Here is a 26,785-nt window from a genome sequence, read left to right as displayed (position 1 = left end):
CAACACCCCGAGCTCCTCACAAGTGCCCTCCTTCATCCCCATTGCCCATCTGGCCCATTGGCCTGTCTCTTATCTTTGACAACGTCTCGTCTCAAAAATAAACTCTCTTTGGAATAAGCTTTGATTGTTGAGCACAGTGCAGAGGGCTGCCCCACCTCCCTTTACCCTGTCCCCCCCACCCCCCGTGGTCTTACGTTACCACAGTGCATTTGCCAAAACTAAGAAACCAACCTGGCACGTAACCATTAGTTAAACCCCAGGCTTTATTTGGATTTGACTAGTTTTTCCACTGTTGTCCTTTTTCTGACCCAGCGTCCCAGCAGGGATACCAGCCTGCATTTAGGTCAGTGTCCTCTCTTCCTAGGTCAGAGTCTCTTTCGATCCAGCAAAGCAATACCATTTTCAAAATTTTCCTTGTGATCCCGGACTTGCCATAAGGTTGCTTGTCATCCGCAGAGTTGTTCCACATTCCCCCAGTTATTCTGCAACCTCCCCGAGGCGCTCTCCCGTGATGTCTGGATGACATGCGGAGCGAACCAAGAACAAGGTCGCAGGAGGCTGTTCTTGTATATACTTTGTCACGTGCCCAAGTTTTCCTTTTAGCCGACATGGTGGTTTTCTCCTTATAAAGCATTACGGGGAAAATTCTGTGAGGTTGACTGAAGCATCTGCGTGCTGCCTCCTCCGTGTCTTCCTGTAGAACAACATCTTGTAAGAACATCGCCCGGCTTCCCGCTGCAGCGCTGCTCAGTCCAGGCCTGGCGGCAAAGCACAGCTCCCTCAGGACACCTGCTGGGTCTTCTCGGGGAGAAACCTGTGAACACAGCTTCACGGGTAAAACCAGCCGCAAAACCAGCCGGCCTGTGGGGACACGCCCTACATATATATATTTTTAATTATATTTTATCTGAATCACGAAGCTATCAATGAGCATCAGGAACAATGTAGGGACACCTGGGTGGCTCAGTGGTTAGGTGTCTGCCTTCGGCTCAGGGCATGACCCCGAAGTCCCGGGATCGAGTCCCACGTCGGGATCTCTGCATGGAGCCTGCTTCTCCCTCTGCCTGGGTCTCTGCCTCTCTCTCTGTGTCTCTCATGAATAAATAAAATCTTAAAAAGAAAAAAGAACTGTGTAAAGCAGCATAAATCAGTGCTTGCACCCCCACCGCATGCCACCCTCCAACCCCAGCCTGCTGGACTAGCCCGTTCGTAGCCTGGAGCGAGTCCTTGCACATCTCTGTGTGGGCACAGATGTAGGACATGCATCGTGCAGATTAATCTCATTCAGACGTGAACGCAATGTCACTTCCCGCGTCTGTAGATGAACTTAATATTTACCTTGAGCTCCTCAGGGCAGAGGCAGGGTCACAGGCATGTTGAGCTTCCCGTCTCTCTGACTGGGGTGGAAGTGCTGGTGGAGGAGGGACACTGATGGCACGGACCGCTCTGCTCCGGGCTCAGCATCTCCCCCTTCCTCTGAGCTGCACACTGGTCTTTCTAGAACGTCCTGGCTCTTGTCCTGCTGTGGTCCCACCTCCACATCTCTAGTTGTTGACGCTTCTCCTGTGCCCTTCTCATCTGCATCTGTGCTTGTTTCTGTCCACAACTCCCGGATCACCAGGCAGTGGTCTGTCTCACGTCTGCCATCCCAGATGCCAGGGAACACTTGGCTCCTGATTTCGGAGGCCAGCTCAGCTCGCGTGTATCCAGAGCCACTCAACACGGAGCAGCTCTCTCAACACCCCTCTCAGGGATGATTTGGGGTTGGGTGCCGGGCCCGGGGAGCCGACACAGCACAGCCTTCAGACACCTCCTTGGGCTCATTTCTCAGGGGCCTCATGCTCCCTTGCCTTGGCAAGGTGTTTTTATCTCCTTGTGGCATAGGAAGTCTTTTTCCAAGTGGGTTACTTAAAGTAGTGCTCTCCAAAGCAGGTTGTATGGAGGCCCCTGGGGGGCACGGTTGGTTGGGTGTCTGACTCTTCGTAGGGTAGTGGGATCCAGCCCTGCATCCGGCTCAGCACTCAGTGCAGGGTCTGCCTAAAGATGCTCTCCCTTCCTCTCCCTCAGTACCTCCACTCCCCTGAAATAGATAGATAGATAGATAGATAGATAGATAGATAGATAGATAGATTATAGATCTATCTATCTATCTATCTATCTTAAATAAATCTATCTATCTTTAAAAAAAGCGGGTTGTCACAGTTGATTTTCTGTGGCATGAGAGGAAAATATTAAAATTTCTATTTTTAAAAAAATTTTATTTCTTTGGGAGAGGGCATGAGTAGGGGAGGGAAAGACAGAGAGAGAGAGAAGTAGGCTTCCTGCTGAGTGAGGAGCCCGACATGGAGCTTAATCCCAGGACCCTGAGATCAATCCCAGGACCTCAATTCATGACCTTCATGAATTGAAGTTCGTTGCCTAACCGACTGAGCCTCCCAGGTGCCCCAAAACTTCTGTTTATTTTATTCAAGAAAGGAAGGAAGTAACCTTTGCAAATATTTGCTGTGAGTTGGCACCTGGGCCAATGGAGTGGACAGGGTGGGCCGTGAAGAGTTTGGAGTGACAACCACACCCGTCTGTATCTTCAGGGGCTCACGTTGTGTATCTGTACATCTGTATCAGCATCTGTATCATGGTATGGCTACACCTTCATTGATTGTTTTGCTAAAAACAAGACCTTTAAAAGATAGAATTCTTCATAGTCCTTTGTAATGAAATGGAGAGAAATTTTGAAATCTTTTGTAGTACCCAGGGCTTCGGGGATGATCTTGTGGCAAAGTGTTGAAAAGACTCATTGAAGTTGATGTTAAGATATTTTTGTTCCACAAAATGACAGACGTTCAAGTTTACTGACCTCTGTTGGCGATGACAGTATTAGTTCAATGCTACCTGGCAGCTATTCTTGAAAAATTAAACATATTTAATCTGTTCCTTCAATGGGAGATCCTGTGTTTTAACAATGCATGAGAAAGTAATTGCTTTTTGAAAGAAATTCTTGCTCTTGAGCATTTTGAAAATGAATGTTTGGAAATATTTCTATTATTTTGTTGCTGAAAGCAACATATGTCATTCACAAAGAATAATTTAAAAAAAAAAAAAACCTTCTCAGATCTGCCAATTGAAACAAACAAACAAAAAATCCTGGCAAACAGTATTTTCTAACCTGTATGTAACAATCTTTCGGAGTAAAAACCTTCAATGTGTTTTGAAATGATTTCCTAAGAATTTCGGTGTGTTCCGAAGCCTTTGCAAGAAGAAATGATTAACACCTGGGAAGGTGAAAATGTTTTAGCTGACTTTGGACGTATTTTTTTTGGTGGCTGAGACTGAGCAAGCAGTACCACCAACGATGAACTTCCTCCGTTTGGACAAAGGAAACTCTGAAAGTTATAGTAACCATTAAAATCAAATATGAAATTACATTGAAGGTGGAATTAGGACTTTGAATTGCTGTATCACAAAGGGTTAAACCAATATATTTTTTAAAAGTATATTGGGGGCGCCCGGGTGGCTCAGTCAGTGAAGTGTCTGACACCTGGTTTCAGCTCAGGTCATGGTCTCATGGGTCACGAGGGGTTGTGCTATCGAGCTCTGCGTTGGACTCTGCACCCAGTGGAGTCCGCGTGAAGATTCTCACCCTCTGGCCTCCCTCCCGCTTGTGTGCGCAAGCACTCCCTCTCTTTCAAATAATAAATCTTAACAAAAAAAAAGTAAAGCCTTTTCAATTCCATTGATATAATTAAAAATTGTTTATGACATGTTTTAATTATAGCAAAACAATTTTGTACTATTAACAAAAATATATATATGAAATATATATTTAATATATAATACTTATATATAATACTATGATGTATTTAAAATAGTCTATTTCCCTTTTTGTCTTTTTTTGAATATTTATATTTTTGTGTATGGTTTTACTCTATAGTACGTCATGTACCTAACTTTTAAGTACCTGATACACTTCTAAGGGGGCACCTGCTTCAAAGGTTTTCCTGACCCGTGTGTACAGTTAGGATGTTTGGTGGTCATAGTTTAGGTGAGGACCTCAGAATTTGAAACTCGCAAGCCATGAACTGACCTCTGCTGTGGCATACATGATTTCCGGGTACTTAGGGGGCCACTGTCGAACAGGAATTGGCAAAATGAAAGCGTGTCAATACTATTCTGCTAAAACTTGTACACATGTATCATCCTTTTTATTTTAGAAAAAAGGAATTATATCCACTACATTGTAAGCTGCTTTAAAAAAATTTAACAGTACATCAAATTCATGCCTTCAAATTAGGAGATATAGCTTGAATTCATTTCTTTAATATTTATATGCTAATCCATAATATGCATGCACTGCATTTTATTATAGTTTCCTTTTGAGAGATAAACATGTTTTCCCTGGGTTTCTTTCCTTGTTCCTATCCTTCGCTGTCTTCTTTCCTTCTCCCTCCCCTCCTTTCTTCTTTCTTTCTTTCTTTCTGTGATGGTCCACCCCCAAAAATACAAACAATGCTCCAATAAATATTCTTAAACATTTTTTTCCTTGTAAGATAAATCCCCCAAAGTGGCCAAAGGGTACATGTATTTTCAGTTTTAATCTGTATTGTCACATTGCTTCTCAAGTAAGTTTGCAGCAATTTACACTCTTGTCAGCAATGAATGAAAATATTTATTTCTTCACATCCTTGCCTGAACTGAAGTTTCCATTCTTCTTCATTTTTGTCAATTTGATGGCTAAAAAAAAAAAAATTATGTTCTGTTTTAAATTTGCTGCTTGTGAATTTGAACATTTTATTTATTAGCTGTTTTTGTTAGCTTTTGCTGCCTCATAAACCACCCCCAAAACTTGGTGGCCCGAAGCAGCAGCTATCCATTCAGCTTACGAGTCCGTGGGTCCGCAGTCTGGGTTGGGTTGGGCCTCGACTCCTGGGCCTGGCGCAGGCCCCTCGGGGGTGGTTAGCAGCTGGCAGCTAAGCAGCTGTGGCCCCGGAGTCAACGGCCGCTAGCTGTTGACTGGGGTCGGGGACGGGAGTGGCTGAGGCCGTCCTCATGCACCAGGGTGGCCGGGCCGCGGGGGGCAAGGCGGGTCTGCAGAGCAGCTGCGCCAGGCGAGCCCACCACCAACTACTTGTCTCTGCTCCTGTTAGGACTGTCGCTTTCCCTGGGCCAAAGCAGGTGGAATGGCCAGTGGGCTGGAGGTGGGGCCAGAGGCACAGAAATAGACCCCATCTCCTGATGGGGGGGTCGTGTGGGTGTTGTTGGCAATCGCCCCCATGAGCCTTTTCTTTTTCTTTAAGATTTTATTTATTTATTTGAGAGACAGAGACAGAGAGAGACAGAGAGAGAGAGCGCGCACGGGCAGGGGGAGGGACAAGCAGACTCCCCGTTGAGCAGAAGGCTGAAAGCGGGGCTGGATCCCAAGACCCTGACCTAAGCCGCAGGCAGTGGCTTCACTGACTCAGCCACCCCGGTGGCCCCCACATTAGCCTTTTCTAATTTCTTCTTCTCTGCATTGCATTTTGCAATCTTTGTTCTTCTGTTTTCTTATGAATTCTAAGGGAGTTCTGTGTTTAGTGGTGTTAGCCGGGTGCCTGTCATATCCACTAGAAATAGATTCCCTCATCCTTCATGTATCTCTAGGCTTTGTTTATGATATCTTTTACTGTATTAAAATAATCTGGTTTAAGAAATTCTTCCTCATTTCAAGGTGAGATAATACTCGTGTTCCTAGTATTTTCTCTCCTCAGGGTTTAGTCATTTTATTGTTTCCATTGCATATGATTTTTTAATATACTATATATCTTAGGTAGCTTTGATTTATTCTGATTTATTCAAGCATTCTTTATTACATTTATTTATTAAGTATCATTTTTTACACAGAATTCGATTTCTTAGACTTATAATATTCCCATATATATTTTGTTGACGGGGACTGCAGAACAATATCCTTTGACATAACAACCCCACCTCTAGGAGTTTATCCTGCAGAAATAATTGATCAAGTGGACAAGAGATAACGAACAAGACTGTTCACTGCAGCATTATAATGGTGAAGAATCGGGAACTATTCTATTTTTGGGAGAGGATTAGATAACCAAACAGGACAATAAAATATTACTCAGCTGAAAGTATGTATGGTATGATTCCACTGTGATACTACTCTTCAACTATCTATATATTCATATTTCCCATACCCAAAGGTACAAATACAGCAAGCGAATATTCTAAAATATTCACAGATGTGTTTTTCTGCTCTTTCTGTGCCAGGCCCCCAAACCCCTCAAACAAGGTCATTTCTGGGTCCTGCTGTAAGGAAGAGATGATAATGCTACTGCAGAACATGAAACCACTAGAAGCAAAGGCTTATTATGGGGTCTCCAGGCTGAGTCAAAGGGCTCTCGACCTCAGGCTTATGTCATACGCCTCGGGTATCCCAGTTGGCCATCTGACCCACAGAGAGGAAGTGAAGATCACAGATCATACCCACCTTAGGAACAGAGGATCTGAGTCAAAAGAGTGCTCTTGGAGTGTAGTGGGCATCAGGGAGGACTCGGTGTCTGTGAGGCTCTCCCAGAGTGAAGAATGAAAGCTGGGTCACAGGTCTCAGATCACTGGTCATGGGTGTCAGAGACCCCACCAGAACTCCGTGGGCTTGTAACCCTTGCAAACGTCCCCTGAGCAGAGCCAGCCGGCTGCAGCATCAGAATAGAAATTTCTCTTAGAGCCCTGAGAGAGCCCAAGAAGGTTTGAGGGATGAGTGGGAGAGCATGCAAAAGTTTTCCATGTGAAATAGAGATCCAAAGCTGCTGGACCAGAAGGGAGCTTCCAGTCGAGAAAGGTGTTCCAGAATGTTTGACATGATCGATAAGTAGATTTGGGAAACTTGATGTTTCCCAGAGCCTGCCAGTTGGGTTAGATCCTGCAGACCAAAGCCAGACAAAAGGTATCTCTCTGCTTACTCAAGCAAAGTCAGATGGTAAGTGAGGGCCAGACACCCCACAGACCTGGCTACCATGTCAGCCCCCTAAGTTGAAGATGCAAATCCAAGTAAAAGAAGTGGGGAGGGCACCTGGGAGGCTCAGGGATTGAACATCTGCCTTTGGCTTAGGTCGTGACCCCAGGGTCCCGGGATCAAGTTCTGCATCGGGCTCCTTGCATGGAGCCTGCATCTCCCTCTGCCTGTGTCTCTGCTTCTCTCTCTGTGTCTCATGAATAAATACGTAAAATCTTAAAAAAAAAAAAAGAAGTAGGGGGGTGGGTTAGTTAAAAAACATTTATTTGAGTGTAATCTACTGCTTGAAAAAGTGTCTGCCACTAGGTGGAATGGGGGGCTCGAGATTGAAAGAAAATTCAGGTACAGAAAACTAAAGCTGCCCTCTTTTGCACACCTGAATTTTTGGCCTGTGAAACTCATGCCCTCTACATATATATTTAGACATGCACAGAAAAACATCTGCAAGAATTCATAACAAGCTTTTCCCAGTGGTAACAAAGTTTAATTTCCTACACTGAACATGGATCACTTTTGCAATAAAAATGCAAATCTAGAAAAATATTTCAAAGTATGTCATGTTCATTGTAGGCAATTTGGAAAATATGAAAAGTACATTTAAAAATTAAATCATCTGAATTCCCACCATGAAAATAACTATCGTTAATATTTTTATTTTCTTTTATATGTGCATACATTTTATTTTCTTTCATATGTGCATACATAGATGGGCGCATATTCAAAGTATATATATTCTTTTTACAAAATCAGAATTATATTAGTATTTGCCATCTACTTTTTATTCTTTTTAATGTTGTTAAAGAAAGAGGATTTTCCCATGCTATTAAATGTTTTTTGAAAACACCCCTTGAAAGGTACATGCTCGGGATACCTGGGTGGCTCAGTGGTTTAGCGCCTGCCTTCGGCCCAGGGTGTGACCCTGGGGTCCTGGGATTGAGTCCCATGTCGGGCTCCCTGCATAGGGCCTGCTTCTCCCTCTGCCTGTGTCTCTGCTTCTCTCTCTGTGTCTCTCATGAATAAATGAATAAAATCTTAAAAAAATGGTACATGCTCTGTGAGGTATATACTGTATTACATAGAATATATAACTAATTTTATATGTATGTATAAACTTATATATAAAATCTGTGTTTAGAAATTATTATATTATACTATTTATACTATAGAAATTGTTATGCTACTATTTATACTATAATACATTTAATATAGAGTAATATACTATATAGTAATAATATAGTAATAATAATATAGTAATAGACTATATATAGTAATTTTAAAATACATTACTATGTTAAAATAATTTTTACTTTATTTTTTATTTTTTAAAGCTTTTATTTACTTATTCATGAGAGACCCAGAGAGAGAGAGAGAGGCAGAGACACAGGCAGAGGGAGAGAAGCAGGCTCCATGCAGGCAGCCCGATGAAGAACTCAATCCCAGGACCCCGGGGTCACGACCTGAGCCAAAGGCAGGCGCTTAACCGCTGAACTACCCAGGCATCCCTTGAAATAATTTTTAAATAAATAGCTACATATTATACACAAAAATTACTATGTATTATATATATATATATATATATATATATATATATATGCAGATGAGAAGATGATGGTTATAAAGGGTAATTAACTTACCCAGGGACACTGAGCTAGCATAAGGTACAGCTGGGATTTTAACCTCTACCTTCCTGACTATTAAGACCAATCCTCCCAAGGCTGGAAGAATAAATGAGTAAATGTCACAGGTTGGTGGGAAGTACCTAGCATGTGTCGGTGCTTAATAAATAAAATTCTTCTCCCTCATCCTGCCTTGCAGTCCCCAGGTGGGCAACTTGTAAGCCCCACCTGGTTCCTGCTTCTGTGTCCTGGTTTGTATCCACCCTCTCACAGTAGTCCTCGTTGCTTAAGCTGCTACTTCAGGAGCTCTTCCCTCTGGACCAGAGCCTTCGCTGTGGTCTGCTCTCTGAGGTTCTGGCCAGCGCCCTTCTCCAGCCCAGCTCTGGCCCTGTCGCCTTTGCATTTCCCACCCCCGCTGGCGCCATGTTGTTACCATGGACCTACAGTGCTTTGTGTTCAGGTCATCCACAAGTATAACAGAACCTTCCACAAAGCACAAGATTTAAACAGTTCAGGCAGCCAAAGTTCTCCCAGTGCCCCTTTAAATTTAAAGCGATCAATCCAATGAGTTATTGTGGAAGCAGTAACTGGGTTTCAGCTGGGAAAAGTCTAGGGTCTATAAAATTCAGATAAATCATTCTGGAGATATATATCTAGAGCTGTAAGTCACCCAGACATCAATAGAAACAAATGCTTCTTGAATTTCTTTTTTGGAAGTCACATCATTGCGTGTGTATCCCAGAATCTGCATTCATTATTCACTCTAGTAGCTTTGGAGAGGCCTGGGGATGGCATGGTGCCAGGAACTCTTGGGGTCCATTCACAAGATCACTCCTCTGAGCTCGGCTTCCTGAGAAAAGAGCTTAAGTTAAGCAAGACTGTCCCTCTCCTGAAGATTCGCTACACCCGGGTTGGAAAACCCAAATGCCTCCTTGGTCTAGGCAGATAAGGTAAATGAGGGCAGAGGACTGGGGAAAGACAGTAGAGAGTGACAGGAACTGGGCAAACTGGACAGGGCATGCCCCATAGCAAGGCCTTCAAATTCTTGTGGGGGCCAACATTCTCTACCAGTTTGCTACCCCATCTAACAGGTGTGTGGTAGCAGAATAATGCCTCCCTGTCCTCTTTTCCCCAAAGTCATGTCTTAACCCCTGGAAACTGTGAATATGGTAGGTTGTATGGCAAAGGTATATGGTTGTATACCAAAGGAATATGGTAGGTTGTATGGCAAAGGAGAGGTTGCAGAATTAAGATTGCTAATCTGCTGACCTTAAAATAAAGAGAGTTGCCTGGATTATTCATGTGGGCCCAGTGTAATCTTGAGGGTCCTGAAAAGTGGAAGAGGGAGCCAGAAGAGTCAGAGGACTGTGTGACTATTGAAGATAGGTCCAGTGAGATGCACTGCTGCTGAATTTGAAGAAAAAGCAGCACCATGTGCCATGGAACGAGAATAGCTTCTGAAAGTTGGAAAGAACAAGGAAACAGGTTCTATCCTCTGGAAGAGCCTCCGGAAAAGAGTAAGCTCTGCTGACATGATTTTTAGCCCAGGGAGACCCATATTGGAATTCCAACTTGCAGGAATCCAAAGTAATAAATCTGTGTTTTTTGAGCTTTTAAATTTGGGGTAATTTTTTGCAACATTAAGAGAGAACTAACCAAAAAGACAACCTACAGGATGGGAGAAGATATTTGCAAATGTCTTATTGATAAAGGGCTAGTATTCAAAATCTATAAAGAACTTACCAAACTCAACACCCAAAAAAAACAACCCTGTCAAGAAATGGGCAGAAGACATGAACAGGCATTTCTCCAAAGAAGACATAACACATGGCTAAGAGACATGAAAAAATGTTCAACATCACCCGGCATCTGGGAAATACAGATCAAAACCACCTCACGCTGGTCAGAATGGCTATAATTAACAAGTCAGGAAATAAACAAATGTTGATGAGGATGTGGAAAAAGGGAATACCTTCTACCCTGCTGGTGGGAATGCAAGCTGGTGCAGCCACTCTGGGAAACAGAATGGAGGTTCCTATAAACCTCCAATTGCGCTACTGGGTTTTTACCTTAAAGATACAAATGTGGTGTTCTGAAGGAGCACCTGCACCCTGATGTTTATAGAAGCAATGTCCACAATAGCCAAATTATGGAGAGAGCCCAGCTTTCCATTGACAGGTGAATGGATAAAGAAAATGTGGTATAAATATACAATGGAGTATTGTTCAGCCACCCCCCCCCCAAAAAAAAAAAGAAAGAAAAAAGAAAAAGAAATATTACCATTTGCAATGATGTGGATGGAACTAGAAGGTATTACGCTAAGTGAAATAAGTCGACCAGAGAAACACAATTATCATATTAATTCACTCATGTAGAATTTAAGAAACAAAACAGAAAATGGAGGGAAAAATAAAATAAGATGAAATCAGAGAGGGAGACAAGTCATAAGAGTCTCTCAACTCTAGGAGACAAACTGAGGGTCACTGGAGGGGAGGGGTGTAGGGGGACAGGGTAACTGGGTGATGAACATGAAGGAGGGCATGTGATAGGATGAGCACTGGGTGTCATATGCAACTGATGAGTCACTGGCCTCTACCTCTGAAATGAATAATACACTATATGTTAACTAATTGAATTTAAATTAAATTAAATTAAATTAAATTTAAGAAACCCCAGAGAACTAACATAGGTGGTGTCTTTTCTATAAACCAATTAAAAGAACATCCCAGTCTGCATCATGGGGCCCAACAAGGCCTTCTTGGATAGAGTGAGGTGGGAAGGAATTGACTTGACTTGGTTGTTGACGCAGGTGAGAGGGATTAACCCCTCCTCCCCTCCCCCTGCCCAGCTGCACACATCCCCACCCCCACCCCCCACCCCAGGCAGTTTGGGCGAGCAGGCAGAGAGGCCAACCTACTAACAAGGCACCAGGTGGAACAGGACCTGAGCAATGACCCATCTGTAGAATTCTGGCCTCAGGGCACAGCCGTTTGGCAAGGCCCAGTTTTCTAGGAGGCCGCAACTGTCACAGTCCATTCTTAAACTAACCAGCCTTTGGCAGGTCTGAACAGCTATGCTCAAGTTTATTTGAGCAATTTTTGTTACTTTTAGGGAAATAATTTTAAAAAGGAATTTTATGTAATGCATTTCTGTGTGCTACTTTGGGTTCAATATGAGAGGTTTTTTTTTTTTTTTTTCTGGTGTTAGCAGATTTTAATTTTTTAAAGCTTTTTGAGTCAAAGATTAAGTGACTATATCTCTGATGCCCATTAGGGGCCAACAAAATTGGTTCCTGGCCTATTTTCCCACAGTTGCTACGTTGTTACAGGTGATGTCCCGTGGGCAACTGGGTTGTTGACAACCACGTGGACCTTCCTATGGGTCATAATTGGAGAGGCTTTTGTACATTTTCGGTGCTTATTCACTCTCCCTGCAGTGAAATCCTGGCTGTGTTGTGTCATGGTGTATCATCATGTGTCTGAGCCTCATATTTCTCATTTGTATAATGGGCATAATAACAGAAACTACCCCATAGGATTGCTCTATGCCTTCAAGGAACTAAACCACATAAAGCATCGCCTAGCACAGAGTAAGTACTCAGATAAAAATAACAATTTCTCTTCCTTGTTCTTCTAAATTTAGAATCTATAATATGAAAAATTGGAGAATACTTGCTGTATTGAGTTTCAGGGGAGGAGAAGAGGGTAGAGTTTCATCCCAGCTGAGCCTTTAGATGCTGGCAATCCAGGAAGGGGTCTTGAGTGTGACAAAAATCACTCTCTCAGCACTGGGCCCTACATATAGATAAGTTCAGATGGTTTTTCCTGGAGAATTAGCCCTAGGGAGACAGTCTTTCCCATTCGCATTTCCCTGTCAAGAGCTTTGGGTAGCATCCCTGGAATGGAGGCATTCAGACCTCCTGAAGGAACTCCATTGGTTAATATACTAAGTTCAAAATCTTGTCTTGAATTGAGACCAGGTAGCTAACAAATCTGGTATGAGGAGTCTCGATGTTGATAGATCACATTGGTCTTATCTGGGTGATGAATACCTGTGGGAAGAAGAAAGTTCTTGATGAGAATAATTTTCTGATATTTAGTGTCAAGTCTATCAACTGTTAGACTAAACTAGGGTTTCTCAACCTAGGTACTATTGACATTTTGGGCCAGATCGTTCTTTGTGGTGGGGGACTCCCCTGTGCATTGTAGGATGTGTAGCCTCATGCCCACCCTCTACCCACTAGAGGCCAGTTAGTTAGCATCCCCCTCCCCAAGTCTGACAACCCAAAAAATCTCCTGATACTCCCAAATGTTCTCTGGGGGTGGGAGGATCATAATTGCTCCTGGTGGAGGCCCATGGGACTTGGTGATGGGGTCATAGAAATTTATCAGACTCAGCCTTTGCCATCAAAAACCTCACAATTTCTAGGGGAGACCCTCCTCCCCCACCGTGAGCAGTGGGCCATGATGGCATAGTCAGACTCACCACTGGGCTGACGGCGTACCGAGGAAAGACTGAGATGGGCCAGGGAGTGGCTGTACCTCCACTACGGCTGCTTTGCTGGACACAAAGGCCAAAGACCCATTTATTGTAGTTATAGGTCAGTGTTTTGAATATCAGTTTTGGTTTCCTGATACCTACAGGGGCCAATCAGAGGGCACTCCTTTTTGTCCCTATTAGCAAATGACCCCAGACGGCTCTATATTTTGACTTCCTGAATCTGGTTTTTGTGTGTGAGAGCAGACACTTCCTATTGCTCAGTAGTCTCTGTCTCTAGCGTTTTTGCTCTTCTCTCAAAATGCTTGTCCTTGCTCAGACCCACTTGGGTTAATTAAATCAGAAGAAGTGGAGCCTGAACTAGGGTATTTTTCTAAAGCTTGCTAGGTGAACCCAGTGTACTTAAGACTGCCAGTATGAGACTGAGGAACCGTTTGGGTGAAGCAGATGGGGATGTGGGCTTGCTGAATCTCTCAAAATCTGCTCTCGGGCCTGGGCCAGCTCACGTCTGTAAAGTGGGGGAATGGCCACTTTGAGGCAATCAACACATTGTTTTAATTTATGAAATTAAATTCTGGTGACGGGCACTGAGGGGGGCACTTGATGGGATGAGCACTGGGTGTTATGCTATATGTTGGCAAATTGAACTCCAATAAAAAAATAAATTCTGTTGATCCAAAAAACAAATATGAATTAAAATTATTAAACTGTTAAAGCTTAGTATCAGAAGAGATTTTATTAATGTCATTTTAAAGCACACTGTCTTTTAACTAGATATTTTTTAATTGAATCTCAAAATAGCTCACCAGAGATATTTAATGTCAGCTTTTTCTCTCAAACCAGAGTCAGGCTCTTCTCTTGAATAGAGTCTATGAGCTAGTTTTCAAAAGGTCCAGTTCTCATGAACATGGACTCAGGAATGAGGAGTGAATCATACCCACTTCAAATCAGTTCAGTTGCATTTAGTTCCAGACAGCTCACTTCAGTTTAATAGGACTCTGTGGTGCCCACTGTGGGCCCAGCACAGTCCCAGAAGTTGGGAGGCAGATGGGTAAAGAATCATCTCGTGAGGAATGCATGCATAAAGTGCACGGAACATACACTGTGCCCTATGCCTCTTCATCTTCACGTTCCCTGTGCCAGCCAGGAGGTATGTTGAATCGACAAGGGATCTGAACATTTCCATGTGTCTTCTGGGGAGGGCAGAAGACAGCTGCGTTCAGAATTGCCATGGAGAAGGAGAAAATGTCCTTTGGACAGGGCCATTCTGTGTAATCTGTGGTCAAAGGCAGGACATGGCTGAAATTTGAGAGACATCTCAATGTCATGGGAGCCAAGTCAGCCAGGCAAGACCACCAGGCCTTCACCTAGCCAGGAAACGGACCACCAACCTCACCAACAAGACCAGCACATGGGGTGAAGAGACGGACAGACTAGCCTAGATGAGCTGGGTCAGAGGAGCATGCTCCATTCCAAGACCCTCCATACCATTAGGTCATGAAAACCTGTCATGGGAAGAAGGAGCAGGGTCAAGGGGAGGATATCTAGAAGACATCCGCTAGAGCCAACAAAACCTGGAATCCTGGAGAGACACACCTATGGATACGTCTGTTTCCCTGGTCCTCAAGGGTGGGGATGGAGAATTGTGAAGAACATTCTGGAAAATAAGAGGCTAGGTTATCTTTGCACATTGAGTAAAAGGAGTAAGTTTGCAACTTAGCTATAGATCATGTCATCTGTTCAGATCTGTTGTTTGTTGTCATTGATTTGTTCCAACAGTATTTATCAAGTGAGTACTGTGTTCTCAGCATGGAGTGTCTGGCTGCTTTTAAGGGCCAGGATTTGCATTAGGCACTGGAGGCTCAAGCAGTGACAGCCTTCATCCTTCTGGAGACTGCAGTCAGCATGGGGAGAGCAAATAAAGAGATCATCTTTATGCCAGCCGATGCCAGGTGCTTCATATGTATCATCTTTGTAATGCTTCATAGCAACCTCATTTTGTAAATGGGGATAAAAGGAGCATTGGTCATGCTGAGATGGAGCAGAAAGGTTAGGGTGGATTTGGGTAGACACAGACACAGACGCCCGTGCGCACACACGCACTTTGTGAAAGACGGCCACACACTCCTTTACACCGTAGTTATCTCAAGTGCCTCTCAGCAGCTGGCCCTGATGCTTGGAGTTCTGGAAAGACATGTCTTCGGGGTTTTCTTGAAGTCCTGGAGAGGGTCACAGCTGCAGAAGTGTGACTTACAACTCTTCTGTTCTGAGAGGAGATGCCGCATCGCAGATCCCACAGGCGGCAGACGGGGGCCGTTTTGGCTCACAGACCTTTCCTATTTGACTGTAGACCTAGACTCATTCCTTCTGGGGTATGGAGGGACACTCACGGTTTGAAGAAAATAACTAATGGGGAATTGTAGGTATCTGCACGTAGGGGAGCAGGGTGGCCTTGAGTGTGAAGCAAGCCTGCTAAACCTGTTTTCCATATGCTGAACTGTTTAACACTAGTGTTGACAACTCGAGGTCTAGTTACAAAATGATATAAAACCTTGGGGATCCCTGGGTGGCCCAGCGGTTTAGCACCTGCCTTCAGCTCAGGGCGTGATCCTGGAGACCCAGGATCGAGTCCCACATCGGGCACCCTGCATGGAGCCTGCTTCTCCCTCTGCCTGTGTCTCTGCCTCTCTCTGTCTCTGTCTCTGTCTCTCATGAATAAATAAATAAAATCTTTTTTTAACAAAATGATATAAAACCTCAAATCCATTAAAACAAAGGCACGGTGTTGAGCACCAAATAATCAAGGACCGGAAAACTTAGGCTACAGGAGACTCGGAATATGGTTCTGAGCTTCCTGGTAGGCAAGACAATGACGGACGCGGATAGGCTGTGTAGCCCACACTGCCTACCATAAAGAATACCAGTCCACTGGGAGAGAGGTTTCTATTCTGTGTTTTATTTTTTAGTTTAGAGCTCTGGGAGACATTTATCACATCAGTCTGTAGATAAGGGACGGAGAACAACATAATGGATAGTGTCTTTGCTAGCAGTTTTACAAACAATGCAAATGTGATTCATATGACTGCTTCTTATATCAGCCCTGGCTGAAAGCCAAAGGCATAAACAATGTGATATTCTAGTTCAGTGCAAATTCTTCTGTGGAAAGCTGAAATGATATCATTCAGACTTGGAGCTTCCTAGGGATTTGATTTGGCACAAGGTAGAGCTTAAAAGCTTTAGAAGAATTAAAGTGTGTTTCATAGGTTGTCTTGCTGGCCAGCTTCTACTTCATTTTTAAGATGTAGCTCCAGCATCGTCTGCTCCAAGAAACCTTCTCTGACCCCTCCAGGTCGAGTCAGGTGCCCTGCTGTGTGCTCCCCGAAGCCCTGTGTGCTCCTCCTCTCCAGAGCACTCTTACCTCCTCATACCTGATTATGTGCCTGTGCTAAAGGCAGTGAGATCCTGAAAGGCATGCCCGCACTTACGTTTGTATTCCCAGCTTGTACGGTGGTTTGGATATCGTAAGCCTTTGTGATGTCGACTAGCTATGCCCAAACTCAGAGCGGTTCTTGGTATAGGGACACGTGGTACAGAGAGTGGTTCGAATCCGGGCTTTGGTACCAGAGTGCTGGGTTCAAATTAGGGCCTCTGCCACTATCTAGCTTTGCTGCCTTGGATGAGTTAATGAATTACTTTGTGCCTCAGTTTGTTCACCTGAAATACGGGACTAATATTAGTACCTACCTCATAGGATCGCTGGCGGAGTTAAGGGAATGGATGCATGGAATGCACCCAGTGCAGTGCCTGATGCACAGACGCTGCCAAGTGTGTAATTGGCTGCGATGACTGGTGTCTCTGACATCCCAGCAGCTCTTCCGCTAGGGTTAGAGGACAGACGGGCTGAGCTGTGGTCCACGCTGGGCCTGGCACACGGGATACCCACTGGTCACTCCAGAGCAGCACCTGTGCCGGGGGAACCAGGCTGACAGTCTGTGCTCATAGGCTTTCCAGGCTGCCTGTGTTTAGCAGTTGGACATCCCCATGTGTCCTTCTCAGAGCTCCCTGTCCAGCTACACGGGGGCAGGGTTTTGTGATTCCCAGATTGGAACTCCATCTCTGAAGCTTTCCAGCCTCCTCCAGATGGTGTCTTGCCCTGCCTCGGTTTCCCTCAGGTGGCAGTTCAGAAATCTTTGGCTCCCAGCACACTTGGGATCTTCTCTTGCTCAGTCTTTTATTCCCTGTGTGAACTAGGGTGAGTAACATACGTCTGCAATCTCTACTGTCTCATCTTTAATGGTAGGGTTGATGGTACCGCCTGACGGGGTGGCTATTGCAAGGATTCAGTGAGGTCATCCACGTACAGCACTTGGCTGGGACCTGGCGTGTGGTTAGTCCATATTCAGTGTAAGAACCTGCTGTTTTATGAAACTTTTCTGAGGTCTGCACCCAGCATTTCTCCTCATGACATTAACTCACTTTGGAGTTCATCTTTGTCAAAATAGACAGGAAAACTGGCAGAGCCGAGAATGGGAGCGGAGGGGAGCTTCTGAGCAGCGCCCAGGCCTCCTCTCCTCGCCGCACCTCGCTCTCACGGCCTGCCCGCCCTGCTGCCTGCGACCCACCCAGAACAACTTCCACCATGGCCACCTCTGCGAGTTCCCACTTGAACAAAGGCATCAAGCAGGTGTACATGTCCCTGCCTCAGGGCGAGAAAGTGCAAGCTATGTATATTTGGATTGACAGGACTGGAGAAGGATTACGTTGCAAGACCCGGACCTTGGACAGTGAGCCCAAGGGTGTTGAAGAGTTGCCTGAATGGAATTTTGATGGCTCTAGCACCTTTCAATCTGAAGGCTCCAACAGTGACATGTATCTTGTCCCTGCTGCCCTGTTTCGCGACCCTTTCCGCAAGGACCCCAACAAGCTGGTATTCTGTGAAGTCTTCAAATACAACAGAAAGCCTGCAGAAACCAATTTAAGGCATACCTGTAAACGGATAATGGACATGGTGAGCAACTAGCACCCCTGGTTTGGAATGGAGCAGGAATATACTCTCATGGGCACAGATGGGCACCCTTTTGGTTGGCCTTCCAATGGCTTCCCTGGGCCCTAAGGTCCATACTACTGTGGTGTAGGAGCAGACAAAGCCTATGGCAGGGATATCGTGGAGGCTCACAACCGGGCCTGCTTGTACTCTGGCATCAAGATTGCTGGGACAAACGCTGAGGTCATGCCTGCCCAGTGGGAATTCCAGATAAGACCCTGTGAAGGAATCGACATGGGAGATCATCTCTGGGTGGCCCGTTTCATCTTGCATCGTGTATGTGAAGACTTTGGAGTGATAGCAACCTTTGATCCTAAGCCCATTCCCAGAAGCTGGAATGGTGCAGGCTGCCACACCAATTTCAGCACCAAGGCCATGCGAGAGGAGAATGGTCTAAAGTACATTGAGGAGTCCATTAAGAAACTGAGCAAGCGGCACCAGTACCACATCTGAGCCTACGATCCCAAGGGAGGCCTGGATAATGCCTGGCGCCTAACTGGATTCCATGAGACATCCAACATCAACGACTTTTCCACTGGCGTGGCCAACCCTGGTGCTAGCATCCACATTCCCTGGACTGTCGGCCAGGAGAAAAAGGGTTACTTTGAAGACCGTCGCCCCTCTGCCAACTGCGACCCCTTTTCGGTGACAGAAGCCCTCATCCACACATGTCTTCTCAACGAAACTGGCGATGAACCCTTCCAGTACAAAAATTAAGCGGACTAGACTTGCAGCCATCGAACCCCTCCTAATTAATTCTCCATCCTGCCTCCGTGTTTGCCCCTCTCTTGACTGTCCTAATAGCTGTAACTCAAAGGGCAGAATATCAAGGTCTTTTTTATTCCTCATGCCCAGTTAATATCTCTTGCTTTCTTTGGCCAGGATAGAGGGGTCAAGTTCTTTAATCTTTTTACACCCCCCCCTTTTTTTTCCCTGTCACTGAAAGCTATCTAGTATGTTAATAGGGAGGGGGGTAGGGAGACATAACCACTGTTCCCGTTTAATCAGGTGTGTTTGTCCAATAGGCGTTGATATCCGGACAGAGAATAGTGTTTGTGAAGGGAGGGGGAGGGCTCTTTCTTCCGAGGTAGCTGAGTGTTGGGGAGAGGGAGGGTTACTTACTCTGGGGTTAGGTTAGGATTTCCCCTCCTGGTGGGAAGTTCCACTTTGAATAAGGTTATAACCAACTTTCTATTAAAAGTGAGACTTAAGAGAGAATCAGGCAGGAATATGCCTCCCGTTGTCCTGGTGCAGGGCTTCCCCAACCTGGGGTGAGATAGCCCTCACCTGAAGACAAGCTCAGCGTAAGGATGGATTGACCTACCTTAGCAGAAAAAGTTCTTATTGCTTGGTCCTCCATTTATAACACAAAGCAGAGTAGTATTTTTATATTTAAATGTAAAAACAAAAAAAATTATATATATGGGTGTGCAGATATGTGTGGTTTTTTTCCTAAAGGAGGAAAAATATTCTGGTCACGGAGAGCCAGACTTGAGGTGAATAGTCTGGAAATAAGGATCTCCTACTGAGTGGAGACTTGGTATTCCCTCACTGCCACTATAGGGCTCCCATGTGCCCTGCCCACCCTTCTGCAATTGGGGGTAGACACCGGTAGGTTGACAGGTGGAAAGCACAGTGTAGAAGGAGGAGTCACCTGAGCCCCGTGGCTTTGGTTTAAAAGACACACATATTTCTAAACACAGAGGTTTAGAAATAAAGAGTTGGCTGGTCAACTTGCATGTTACTGACAAGGGGTTATTGGGATTATTTTCTGATGGGACTAGCATGTCACTAAAGCAGGCCTTTTGATATATTAAAATTTTTTAAAAAGCAAAAATAAAACAAACAAACAAACAAACAGGAAAACTCGGGAGGACTCCAAGTTCCCAAGTGGATTTATCCCAACGAAGGTCCTTAGGGCTCAGTTGTGCCCGCCAACCTGAGCCTGGAGGTATAGGACTCCCTGCAAGCCCCCTCCCACAAGGCCTTCCTGCAGTAGGTAGACTGCCTGGCACTTGGGCCCCAGCCTGGCCAGCGACCCCAGCTGATCCTCCTGGCTTCCCATCTGCCAATGTTCATCCAGGCCAGGAGAAGCTGTTCACTGCCCTGTTCATACTAACTGCATTTTCCGTTCTAAAAAGTCACAAGGTATTTTATTTGCTAAGAAGGATTAGAAAAAAAATTTAAATACTTTTTATCATAGTTGTACAGAAAGGGATTTGTGAAGTGGTTTTGTTGAGAAAAAACATGATGTTGTTCATGTAAATATGGTAGTTGTGCGCTAGAGTCAAAGAAGAAGCCATGAGTTTCGGGTTTGCAGAGAAATCTGAGGCCTGCAGGGACACACACATGCTCCCGAATACGCACGGTGCTGGGGGCCACACATGAGCATCTAGACTCGCCGAGGAGTGGCCCAGAGCTGGCTCTGAGCCGTCATTTTGGTTGAGCGTGCTCTAGGTGAGCAGCTACCCCTACTGTGGGTTTTTTGGTGTTTTCCATCCCTGCCACTAGGGGCATTTCCAGCCACTATTTTGGGGCATACTGTAGGCACTTAGGATTCGGAGCAATTTGTCTCTATACTTGTTATATTGAGAGCAGGGGGATGTTTTACTTTCCTGCCTTCACGGTTTTGCTCATCCTTGTTCTTCCTACGCAGGATTTTAATGACGTCCTTTTCCCTTCAGGTCTCTCTAAACGTCCTCACCCTCCCAGCCCAGCCCATCCATGAAGCCTTTCCTACTCCTCTAGCCTGCTCTCCCTTCCCTGTCGGAGGCTGTCCGGACAGCTCGCCTGTCCACAAACAGCACGCCTCATCTGTCCCTCATCTCCCTCCTCCTGATAGAACCTGGACTGACTGGGGAATGAGACATGGTGTTTGGCTTCCCTTGTTGCCCGCAGGCACACCCTCACCAAGGACAGGATGCCTAGGAAACCCTCACCCTAGATTTATGTTAAAGGAGCCCAGATCCCTGTATTCTGTAGATTTTTAAATCATTCATCCTTCTAGAGGGATGTGTTGATCAAAGTGAGCCAGTGTGTTTGAACTATTTCTTTGAACAGGCTATTATAAATCCCCAGACCTCATGCACATCCATTGATATAATGTCAGTCCTGAGGTTTCTGACGGATCTTTCCCTCACCTTACCTTGGGTTGGCTGTTTATTTAAATGGGCGGTGGAATGAAGTTGTCAGATAAGAATCTGACATCCTTCCCCTCGAGCAGTGATAAACAGAACCTAAGCCTAAAATGGACTGTGGGCTTGATCAAGAATTCTCTGTGAAATCGTACCTGTTTGGTTGTATGTTCTCCCAAAGAACACACCGTCCCAAACAGCCTCCAGGGGCTGTAGATTAGAGTAGAGAAGGCAGCTGTCCCTCTCTCACCCCAAAGTCTGGGCAGGCAGCCTCAGCGCCCCAAAGCTTATGAAAATGCATTCTTATGAGAAGTTTTAGATTTTGGGTTCTCTGCTAGCTTTTCAGGGTTGGTGCAGGAAAACAATGTTCCCTTTGTTTCTAGTTTTGCTAGGAGTTGCCCTTCATACTCAGCCCTGGCAATGGACATACTCATCCCTACTGGGTCCTCCTGCAGCCTTCTGTACCAGTCAGTGTTCTCAGTTGCCTACAAGCACTTACTCTAGCTAGCTTGAGCAAAAAGGGAATTTACTGTCCTCTGATCAACTTCTGACTTATGGGTTTCTGATTGGTGAGCCAATTCTGATTGGTTGCCCATACTATTGCCTACTTTCCCCTACATGATTCTAAAATAACAGTAAAGTTAAATGTTAGAAACCAGCAAGATCAAAGAGTACATGAGAAGAGACAGCAGTGGGGGAGAGCTTGGAGCTAGTTTTTAGAAAAGTAGAAAGTACGTGGAAGAAGGGGACCTGGTTCAACAGATTAAGGATATAATACCTTCAGTGCCTGATGATAGAGATGCAGGGAAATGAGCTGGTTCTCTCTGCTCTGAGAGCCTCGCACCCGGAGACCCCAGAAAGTGGGGATGGGGTGGGTAGCAGAAACGGGGAAATTTGACAAAGATTTGCATTTGCATGGTGGGTAGTGGGACTTGTACTTCTTTCGCCTGCCGTGCTCCCAGAATGCCAGCAGCGGGAGCATACCATTCACAGAATAGTAAAAGAATCTTTTCTGGAGAATCTGAACAACTCTGGAGAAAAGACCTCCAAGAGCTGAGACTGTAGAGGAGAGGGGTGGGCCTTGCGATGCAAAGGCAAGGAAGCCCACCAATCCTGCCATGCACCCACAGGCCACACCCATGCCTGTCAGGGACATTTTGAATGCCTGGGTGGCTCAGTTGGTTGAGCTTCTGACTCTTAATTTCAGCTCAGGTCATGATCTCAGGGTTGTGAGATCACGATGGGCATGGAGCCTGCTTGGATTCAATCTATCTCCCTCTGCCCCGCCCCCTTCTCTCACTTAACAGCAGAAAAAAAACAAAACAAAGAAAAATATAAAAAGACAACTCAAGATCATTATGCATTTGAGGAACTTATAGGAACAAAAAAATACAAAACAAACATAAAAAAGGAATCCAGGACAAAGTTAGTTTAGGGAACAGCACATCAAAATCCTGTCACTGATTATCTTAAAAAGATTTTTAAAAAGTTACATCCTTAAGACATGAACAGGATGCTATGAAAAAGAACAGAGAACACAAAATAGCAGCTGAAGATTAAAAAAAAATGTGACAACTACAATTGTAAAAATCCAGTGGAAGTTTTAGACAAAATTGAGGAAAGTAAAACCCAGAGTAACGTAGTATAAAATGAGAGAGAAGAATTGACAGGAGTGAGTGGCTTCATCCAGGAAGTTCAATATTCTTCTGAGAGAAATTCTGGAGAGAGAACTGAAAACAATGGAGAAAGCAAACAAAACAAAACAAAACAAAACAACAATAACAAAAAAACAAGAATTAAGTCTTAGAGCTAAAGGACCTGTGTCTCCAGGCTACACAGCCCTACCAACCATTTAGCTCTTCACCAAAATAAATGAAAAGAACACCCATATCAAAGCACTGCAATGGTAAGACTCAGAGCATCAGGGAGAGATGGGAAGACAGAGAGAAGAGCAGGAGAAGGACGAAGAGCGGTGGTATTCAAGGAACAGGAGCGAGAGGAATCGGAATGGCATTAGGATGCTGCAGAGGGACACTGGATGCTAGAAGATACTGGAGAGACACTTTCTGTGGAAGAACTCAGATTGCCATAGCCTAAGGTATTAAGTAAAACAATCCATATGGCAGCAAAATTTTTTTTTAAAAAGATTTTATTTATTTATTTAAGAGAGAAAGAGCACAAAGCAGAGAGAGGGAGAAGCAGGCTGCCTGCTCCGTGGACTCGATCCCAGGACCCCGAGGTCATGACCTGAGCTGCAGACAGGCACTTAACTCACGGGCCACCCAGGTGCCCCTATGGTAGCAAAGTTTAAAAAAAAAATTTCATATAGGCAAAGACTAACAAATTTACACCTCATGGACCTTTTCTTAGGAAAATACTCTAAGATGGGCTTCAGAAAAATAAAATAAAAGCCAAAAGAATAGTAAGCAATAAGAGGTACAAAGATTGCAAGCAGTAGAGCAGAAAGGGAGGTGTCAGGATGGTTGCTGGTCATCCAACCCAAGACCAAGGGTCCGCGTGGGAGCAGGGGAGACAGGGCTCTGACAGGCTGTCACTGAGGTGTCAAGGGATGAAAGATTATTTTACACGGTTGAGCATTTAGGCATGTATACTATAGCACTTGTGTAAATAACTACAAATTGAGGCCATTGGCCCCAAAGAAGCAGAAGTTGTATGAGCAAGGAAGTAACCATCATAGTCCACTACTTGGCTCAGTAGGGAATGGTATCTCATGGTCCGAATGGAGTCAACGCTTTTGATTTTATTTAAAAACCGTGATACAAGTCGATGGGGAATATTGGGACAGGAAATGAAAGGCTGAAGGGTTGTGTAAGAAGTTAAGTCCTCATTCCCGTAGCCGGAGGATAATGGACGATGCTAACGTCCAAAACTGAGCGACCAAGTGCAGCAGTGTGAACGTAAGATTGAGAAACACCGAACTGAATCCCAAAGAAATAGCTAAAGCGGTTAGGAGGGTTTGCCTCTGGAGGGCGGGACTAGAGCAGGAGTAGGGCCAGGGACTGCCACCTGTCAACAGGGGGGCTTTTAGTACCACTTATTTTTTTTTAAACATTTTTTAAAAAATTTTTATTTATTTATGATGGTCACAGAGACAGAGAGAGAGAGAGAGAGAGGCAGAGACATAGGCAGAGGGAGAAGCAGGCTCCATGCACCGGGAGCCCGATGTGGGATTCGATCCCGGGTCTCAAGGATCGCGCCCTGGGCCAAAGGCAGGCGCTAAACCGCTGCGCCACCCAGGGATCCCCCACTTGGTTTTAAGATATAATTTTGTATATAGAATAACAGGTTTATGAACTATGGTTCGTTGTTGTCAAAGTGTGCTTTGAAATTGCTCCATTTATGCTCCCTTAAAAAACCATGTTCTTGTTTAGCACATTGGTCTTACTAGTGTTTGATATTCAGATTTTAAAAATAAATATTATTTTTCCTTATTGCTTGTAAAAAGTTTTAAAACAGAGTTAATAGGACATGGAAGGAACGTATTCGAATGATATTGGGCAGCTCGCAAAGATGGGCAGAAGGACGGGGAGTCAGGGCTGAAAACCTCTGGGAAGCCAGATGGTGGAGATGTGATCAAGGTCACTTCTAAGCACAGTCTAGACAGGCCACCGTCATTGGACTCACAACGCTACCCTCATTGCTGGGATTAACTTTTCAATTAGATCTTTGGGTCACTTTCTCACGGTTCGAGGGAGTCCATGGAGCTAAGCTTAGGTCTGTGGTGACCTGTGTCGCCTGGGGAGAGGGACCTTCTCCCTCTGCAGCCCCTCACCTCTGGCCGAGACACATACAGTGGGCGTCTCCACAAATCAAGGGTGTTCTGATATTGGATGGCGAAGACCCCACATGTGGCCAAGACCCCCATTCCTTGCATATGGGATGGCCCGAACCACTGGGGACCTGCCCATGGAACCGTAGCATATGCTGAGAACCACACATCGCTCTTGCCTTTCTCTCAGACCTTTCAGATGAAGAAGATGAGGCCCAGAGGAGTTACCTGAGGTAGAGGAGAAGCACGGACTAGCACCCAGGTCTCCTCCACGTACAGGTCTCCCTTGCCTGATCACCAGGAGGCCGGCCTGATAACCGCACCCCCCTTAATAAATCCAAGAGGAAGAGCATGACGTCACAAGGCAGGAAGAAACCCCAGGCTGGTGTGAACCGTTGGGATAGAGAAGCAGACAGATTCCAACAGCACGGAATTCTCAAGGATGCTGTGGAGCCTTCCTCGAGGTTTAGAGCCCTGTGGGTCAGTCCCGGGTACGGCGGAAGGCAGGGGAGTGTGTGAGTGTGAGTGTGAGTGTGTAACTCCTAATTTACCAACCGCGTTCCGGGCAGCGGGGCAGCCGCCGTGCGCTGCAGCCCCGGGAGGTGGCGGCTTGGCTGCAGCGCCCAAGCGGCCGCCGTCGGAAGGGCCACGTCCCATGGTGGCGGGAGGCCGGGGGGGCCTCTAGGCCAAGCTGGCGCCGCTGCTGCGCTGCTGCCCGGGAGAGGCTCTTGCCCGCCCGGGGCTCACAGCCGTGGCTCCGTCTCCCACGCCCTCGGGGCCGCCGCCCTGGCTCCCGCTGTCCCGAGGCTGGGCCCGTCCACCTCTGCTCTGCTGTGGCTGCGCCCCGCATCACATCGGATCTCCTCCTGTCCTTCCCCCTTCGCCCAGTGCCCGGGGACGGCCACATCCGGCCCGCGCTGCCTTCGCAACACTTGCACTGCATCCCCTCCTCTCCAGCCCGGGGCCCCACTCCGGGCCCGCTGCCAGCTGGCCCCCGCGCTCCTCGTGCTGGGGCACTTTCCTCCAGCGGCGGCCCCCCCACAATCCATCCTCTCCCGAGGACGCCTGGACCACCATGTACCCCCTCCCCCCCCGCGCTGTTCTGTTGCAGTCTTGAGATCTCGTGACATGTCTGCGTGTCCCTTGAACAAAGAAACTTCACACTCTGGGCGAGGTGGTCTTGATAAACACGGGGTTCAGCCAAGGTCGATGCTTTTCTGTGAGATGAGGACTTGTCTGATAGCGTGCCCCGCGGTTCCCCGAGGTGGGGATATCAGTGTGTCATATCTCAAACCTCCTGACCACAGTTAGGAGCTTGTGTTTTGCAGGACTTTTAGCATCTCCTGCATTAGGTTGCTGGGACTGCCGGAACAAAGCACCACGGCCTGGGCGGCCTAGACCACAGAAATGAATCGTCTCGTGGTTCTGGGGGCCCGAGGTCCAAGATCAAGGTGTCAGCAGGGGTGGTTTCTTTTGAGGCCTCTCTTCCTGCTTTGTAGATGGCTGTCATCTCATTGTGACCTCACGTGGCCTCTTCTCTATGAGCACGTATCCCTGGTGTCTTGTACTCTTCTTCTTTTTTTTTTTAAAAACATTTTATTTATTTAATCATGAGAGAGAGAGAGAGAGAGAGAGAGGCAGAGGCACAGGCAGAGGAGGAGGAGAAGCAGGCTCCCTGCAGAGACCCCAATGTGGGAC

At 45.8% G+C, this 26,785-nt stretch overlaps 1 protein-coding gene and 1 pseudogene across 2 annotated transcripts in view; both read left to right on the top strand.

The window, feature by feature from the left end:
• GRID1 (glutamate ionotropic receptor delta type subunit 1) overlaps positions 1-26,785 on the top strand; it is a 640,626-nt gene that overhangs the window by 357,348 nt on the left and 256,493 nt on the right. The window lies entirely within an intron of this gene.
• Positions 17,637-18,968, top strand: LOC144312495 (glutamine synthetase pseudogene; annotated as a pseudogene).

The sequence above is a fragment of the Canis aureus genome, chromosome 4 (assembly GCF_053574225.1).
Source record: "Canis aureus isolate CA01 chromosome 4, VMU_Caureus_v.1.0, whole genome shotgun sequence".
In the NCBI taxonomy this organism is placed as follows: domain Eukaryota; kingdom Metazoa; phylum Chordata; class Mammalia; order Carnivora; family Canidae; genus Canis; species Canis aureus.
This window is presented reverse-complemented; position numbering and strand designations above follow the sequence as displayed.